At 49.2% G+C, this 6,468-nt stretch overlaps 1 pseudogene; it reads left to right on the top strand.

Annotated features, from left to right (window-relative positions):
• The first annotated feature begins 576 nt into the window (after positions 1-576).
• LOC123153733 (factor of DNA methylation 1-like) lies at positions 577-6,069 on the top strand (annotated as a pseudogene).
• Positions 6,070-6,468: the final 399 nt, after the last annotated feature.

The following is a 6,468-nucleotide window of genomic DNA, read 5'->3' on the forward strand; positions in this document are numbered from 1 at the left end:
TACACCTTGGAAGAGAAAGAGATAAGACAGAGGTTACAATATAAGATATGAGATAAACATTCAAACAACCTACTCTATCTATCTCTATCATGCGCCGGTGTGGGCTCAATGAACGTGACATGTTTACATGTTTGACACTGAGGAGCTCCCACCAAAAACAAAAGAAAAACAAAATTGCTGCTCAGGCAGTGCACAAAACATTGAACTGCGTTTATTTTTTGTGAGAGCTCAAGTGATGTTTATTTGGGTGAAAATTTGAAAGAACCTCAAACAGTCGATACAGTTTGCTGTCGCAAAATTTCAGATTTTTTAGATGTTGTTTGATCACGTTTCTTTAGAATTTTTGGGCAAAGTCGGTGTAGTACACCCGAGAGTAGCCACTACTTTTGGATAACATTGCTCGTCTTCTTGTTGTGAATTGGTTACATAACATCAGTGTGTTAACTGCATATTGTTTCTTGGCTAGTTAGTTGCTTTGCGTAAACATCAGTATGTGTTTTGTTCTACTGTCACTCCACTGTCTTACTGCTTGGTGCAATTTTTCTAGCTGATTATTCCTTATTTTTCAGGTCTCCTATGGAGTGCAGTTCAGACGAGTCGTCAGAGCTAAGTGATATTGATATCCTTTTGTTTTGCGGGGAAGTGATATTGATATCCATGACTATGCTGACAAGGCATACACGGACCTCAAGTCTGGCAGGCTTGTGGCGAGGTTCGGCGCCGACAGGTTTAGATGCCCGTTCTGCCCCGGGAAGGAGGACTGCCGTTACAATGAGCTGCTTCAGCATGCAATTGGTGTGGGCGCATCCAACCATGCTGCCGAAGTGAAGGCAAACCATCTGGCATTGGCCAATCATCTCAAGACGGACCATGCTGATGCAGCAGGCTCATTGCCGCCGCGACAAGCCGAGGCGCTAATGAATCCTCCAAGGCCTCTGCAAGATCAGGAGCTGTTTGTTTGGCCCTGGATGGGCATCCTTGCCAATGTTCCAGTAGAGGAAACACAGAGAGGTGGAGCCATTATAATGCAACAATTAGCTGGTTTCAAACCCATACGTTTTGATGCTGTGCATTGTCCTGACGGCGTGTACACTGGCTTTGCAATAGTCCGTTTCAAAAAGGATTGGATCGGGTTCAAGGATGCCTTGGGATTCCACAACTACCACAAATCACATCATCTGGGTAAAACGGATTGGGAGGCAAATAAATGTGAGAAGTACATGTTTGCTTGGCTGGCAAAAGAGGAGGATTACAGAGCCGATGATCCAGTTGGCAAGTGGTGATCTGAAGACAGTGGCTGAAGTGCAACAGGAGATGTCCCGCAAGACTGACACTCTCATAGCTCGTTTGACGAGCCAGATTAGTGCTAAGAGCAAGTACTTAACGGAACTTAAGTGCAAGTGTAATCAGATGGATCTCGCTCTTCAAAGGGCCATGGAAGATAGCGACTCGCTGAACCAACGCTACAACGAAGGTACCCCCCACCCCCCAAAGTCTCGTGCGATTGCTGTATGAATGGTACACTCATTTGCATTGCAAATATGATCATGTCTACCGTATCATGTTTTATTTGTTTTTTCTACAGAAATGGGAAAGGTGCAGTCAACTGCCCGTGAACATTCATTGAATTTTTTTCATGAGACTGATCAGCTGAGAAAGCAGTTGGATGAGAAAGCGAACAACATCAAAAGGAGATCCAAGCAATTAAGTGAAATAGTTGCTCAAACTGACATGGAGAGAAGAAAACTGGAGAATGAGAGGACGAAGGTATGAAATTTACTCACCCTTTGGTTTATATTATTGTTTACTATAAAATGCCTCATTTATATCGGAATCAAGCGAATAGCTTTCTTGGTCTAAATTTTGTCTCTGTTCTCGCAATAGCATTTTTGCATGCTTGTGCTGATATTGTTCTCGGTACTGCTGAACTAATTAAATCTTCAGAATGATGGTCAAGACGACTCCCTCGACATGGCCAGAATTGAGCAAGAAAAAGCCAATGAAAGTGTGCGGATTCTTGTTGAGAAATACGAAGTATGCACTCCTACCCTTCCAATTGTTGGTGTCATTTAAATGTCTTGAGAGTTTTCATTCCAGAATCTAGAAATTTACCCTGACATGTCAAATACCTTCCAGAAAGAGAAGGAAGTCGCTCTGATCGAAACCTTGCAGTTAGAGAAGCAGCTTGATGAGAAGCATCGGCTGGAGCTGGAAATTCAACAGCTTAGAGGCAAACTGGGGGTGGTGAAGCACATGGAGGGAGAGGGCGTCGATGGGAAGAAACGTACTGAAGAGCTGAATAAGGATCTACAGGATAGAATCGACGCGGCGGAAGACCTTGAAGAGCTAAATCAAGCTCCGACTATCAAGGAAAGGATGACCAATGATGAAATAAAACTTGAGCTTGTTGGTTTACAGGGCTCGGTGGATCCGTTGGGCCCTGGTAGCAACATTGGAATCAGGAGGATGGGTCAAGTGGATGAGAAGCCGTTTGTTGAAGCTTGCAAGCCAAAGTACGGCGCGGAGGCGGATGCTAAAGCTCTGGAATTATGCTCCATGTGGCAAGACAATCTGAGGGATGCTAACTGGCACCCTTTCAAGATAGCGACCACAGGTGAAAAGCCTTAGGTACCAACGATCAATCGAGTGATTCTTATCCTGTTGCCTTCTTGTCTTAGACACTTGCTGACAAGTACATAATGCAATGCAATGATATTGTGATGTGTCTGTGTGATGTCCCCAGCAAATCATCGACGAGGGTGACGAGAAGCTGGTGGAGTTGAAGGAGGAGCTGGGTAAAGAGGTTTACAAGGCTGTGACCACTGCGCTAGTGGAGATGAACAACAAAGAGAACATCCTCAAGCAGTGCAAGGCGAAACGTAAGGATTTTTTGTCACAAAAAACCACACACGCTTTTGTATTGACAGAAAAGACCACCTCCAAACTGTATTGACAAAAAAGACCATGTACACCGTGGCGGCAGGTCTGGCAGCCGACACGTGGCACCTGCCGGCACGGCCAGTGGCGGCCAGACCTGCCGCCACAACCTCAGGCGGCAGCTCAGCTGCAACAGGTTTTCGGCCCATCCCTATGGCGGCAGCTCCTTTTTGTTGTTGTAGTACAGTGGCGCTAATTCCTACTTTCCTATCCAAGTTTTGACCTGTTTTATTATTTACCTACTACTAGTACTGCTAGTCCTGGTCAAGCCACGTGCTACAGCCTACAGCAGAAACAAATACAGTAAATACTAGTATGTGTGTGAAAAAACTTTGCAACGAAGGAACCAACATGCTCCGAATTTGCCTCAGACTTGGGGAGCGAGAATGAAAGAGCAAGGCAGTACCGGATCGGGTGCAAGCAGCGGCGCACAAACTTGGAAGCGGCCGAGTTGCTTTTTTGACTGCTTCGCGTGGGGCCGTCGCATCGTGCTGCTGCACGGGCTGTCGCGCTGTAGGAGCTGCCCGCCACCTCTTCCTATCCTGTTGCGAGTCGCTACATCGGACGGAAATCTGTTGGAGCCGAGCTGCCGCCTCCACATGTGGCGGCAGGTGCCACGTGTTGGCTGCCAGACCTACCGCCACGACGTATGTGGTCTTTTTTGTTAATATGGTCTGCGAGTGGTCCTTTCTACCAATATGATAGCGTATGTGGTCCTTTTAAACAAAAAATCAAACGTAAGAGGTGATAGTCGTATCGTACTCAGCGCAATCAGTGGTTTTCATTTCGGGTGTGGATTAGAGAAGACTTGACAACTCTTTCCTTCTAATAATGTTGGTGAACTGCAAGACAAGTTTATGTGCTGCTCAGTCAGTCTGAGAGCAGTGATGTATGGGAACCGCTTTTATTCCGTTCGGAGTTGGGAGACAATGGTCGCAATGAATCGTGGTTTCTTCGTTATCATTCGTTCCTTTTTCCGCAATGGATCGCCTTATCGTCTTTTCTGAGTGTGTTTTTTCAGGCAATTTTTTTTTGCGAGGGTGAACTCGACCACTTGTGTGCTCAAAAGTCACGTGTTTTCGATGTTTTTGCATGTCCATGTGGGAGTTTATTTGGCACCTGTGGTTTTTGTATTGCCATCACACGACCATATAATCGCACTTGTCTGATATTTAAAGTAAATTTCATTTCACCAAAAGCATTTCCACGGCACCCCGGCGCTGATGTTCTTGAGAGGCTTCGACAAATGGAGATTGGACTTGGCACACTCCTGTACTTGCACGATTGGCTCACGGTCGCCCCCACGTTCCTCCCGTGGTTGCACCCGACGCCCCTATATGTACTTTGTGATGACACACTAAACAGTCAATCCACTTCCGCACTTCCACGATCGCCATGACGAACCAGGCGAACAACCAACCCTTCTCATCTCCGGCGGCCAGCCAACACCTCCTTCTCCGCCCGCCGCCCAGCCAACTCTCACACCATTCCCTCCTCCCTCTCCTTTAGTGATACGATCACCGACACTACCCCGTTCATCCCCATATCTCCATAGCCACAACTACTATTATTGGCGGCACCTCTTCGAGATCCATCTTGGCCGCTGCTCCCTCCTACATCACATCACCGGCGACACACCACCAGCGGCACACAATCCTCGATGGCTCAAGGATGATCTCGCCATCATTCAGTGAATGTACACAGTACACCCGTATCTCCACCGAGCTGTTCGACCTTGTGGTGACCGATGGCGCCTCCGCTCACGATATTTGGCTCGAACTCCGCCGGCTGTGCCAGGACAACCGCGACGCTCGCGTCTCCATCCTCAACACGGAGCTCGGCCCTCGCCTCCTCCTGACGTCGGTTGCCTCGCGGTGGTACGCTGGCTGGTGCGGCAAGATGATCAATATCAGGGGCCGCCCTGGCAGACGCGCTGTGGAGGCCATGGTAGAGGACAAGTGCGACATCGACAAGGGCTGCTGCGACACCGAGGTCAGGACGTTGGCCGCCGTGTGGAAGGCCCTCGGGATCAACGCCGACGTCCACCAGGCAGCCGTCACCTGGTCGGGTCTCAACCGAAACACGCATGTCAAATTGAGTCATCTCTTGCTTTGGACTTCATTCAGAGCCTTCAGTGTCAGTGCCGTTACTACGTGCTTACCGACCTTCGCGGCTGAGTAGTAAGTAGTACACGCATGATCTGGGCGGGATAATCTACTTACATGTAAGTGTCAGTCAGTGCAGAGTAAATTGCACAAAACCACCAGTTTAAAGGTTAGATTTATAAAAAACACTATAATACATTTTTTTTTGCAGAAAACATCATGTCTGCGGTAATGTTTTTGCAAAAAACACTGATCGGCGGATTTGGCTCTGTTAACTGGGGTTATGACAGATGGGACCCATTTTTTACCTACATGGCATAAATTTTACACATGCACCCCTCTCTTCTTCTCCATCTCTCTCCCCTCTCTGTAAAAATTAAACCGCCGCCGCCTGCCGCCCGCACTCCCTGCCGCCCACCACCGCGGCCCGGGATCCCGCCGCGCCACCACAGGTTCACCGGCTCCACCGTCGCGCCCCACACCGGATCCGGCGACATCCGCTTCCACCTCCGCACCCCACAGCAGATCCGGTGACATCCAATTCGACCTGCAGCCAGAGCGCAAGGCGCACCCGGAGCCTCGACCTGCACCCGGACCCTCAACCCGCAGCCGGAGTGCAAGGCGCAACCCTGCAGCCGGTGCCCAAGGCCCTTCGACGGCGGCGGCACCAGCCATACCTGGTTCCCTAGCCGCCAGCGTGGCCCTTCGCGGGCGCCCCGACGACGGCAACAACACCTCGACGTGCCCCATGACGGCACCTTTGACCACGTCGTTGTCGTGCTGTTGCAGTACCCCCGGCTGCCCACACGGCCCTTCGGCGGGCGCCCCGACTACGGCGACAGCGGGGCGACGTGCACATGCTGGAGCTCATCCTGGTCGCCCCAAGATCCAAATCGGGCTCGCCCCAATCCATCCAAATCGAGCTCGCCCCAGCACCAAGCCGCCCCAACCTCCATGGGCGCCGCCCCAGCCAGCGACGAGAGCCCATGGCCGCTGTGCTACTGGTTTTATGCACGTGGGGGGCTGATTGTGATTTTGCATTTTGATTCATGGGTGTATACATAAATTTCTAGGGACTACTTTGTGAATTTAGATTAAAACCCATTGGCACGAAATGTGATGCCACGTAAGCAAAAAACGTGACCCACCTGTCATAAACGTGCTCAAACGAGCCTAATCCGCCGATCAGTGTTATTTGCAAAAAGATTACCGTAGACATGATGTTTTCTGCAAAAAAAAAAAATTATAGTGTTTTTCGCAAACCTAACCTTCAAACTGGTGGTTTCGTGCAATTTACTCGTCAGTGCAGGACGATCTCAGTTTGCTGTTCTCCACGAGATCATGAGCAATGCATACCCAGCAATATACTTCAGCATCATCATCCCATAAATTTTTGACTTTATCAGATTCTTAATGCCGCCTAAAT

Source organism: Triticum aestivum, chromosome 7A (assembly GCF_018294505.1).
Source record: "Triticum aestivum cultivar Chinese Spring chromosome 7A, IWGSC CS RefSeq v2.1, whole genome shotgun sequence".
NCBI lineage: Eukaryota > Viridiplantae > Streptophyta > Magnoliopsida > Poales > Poaceae > Triticum > Triticum aestivum.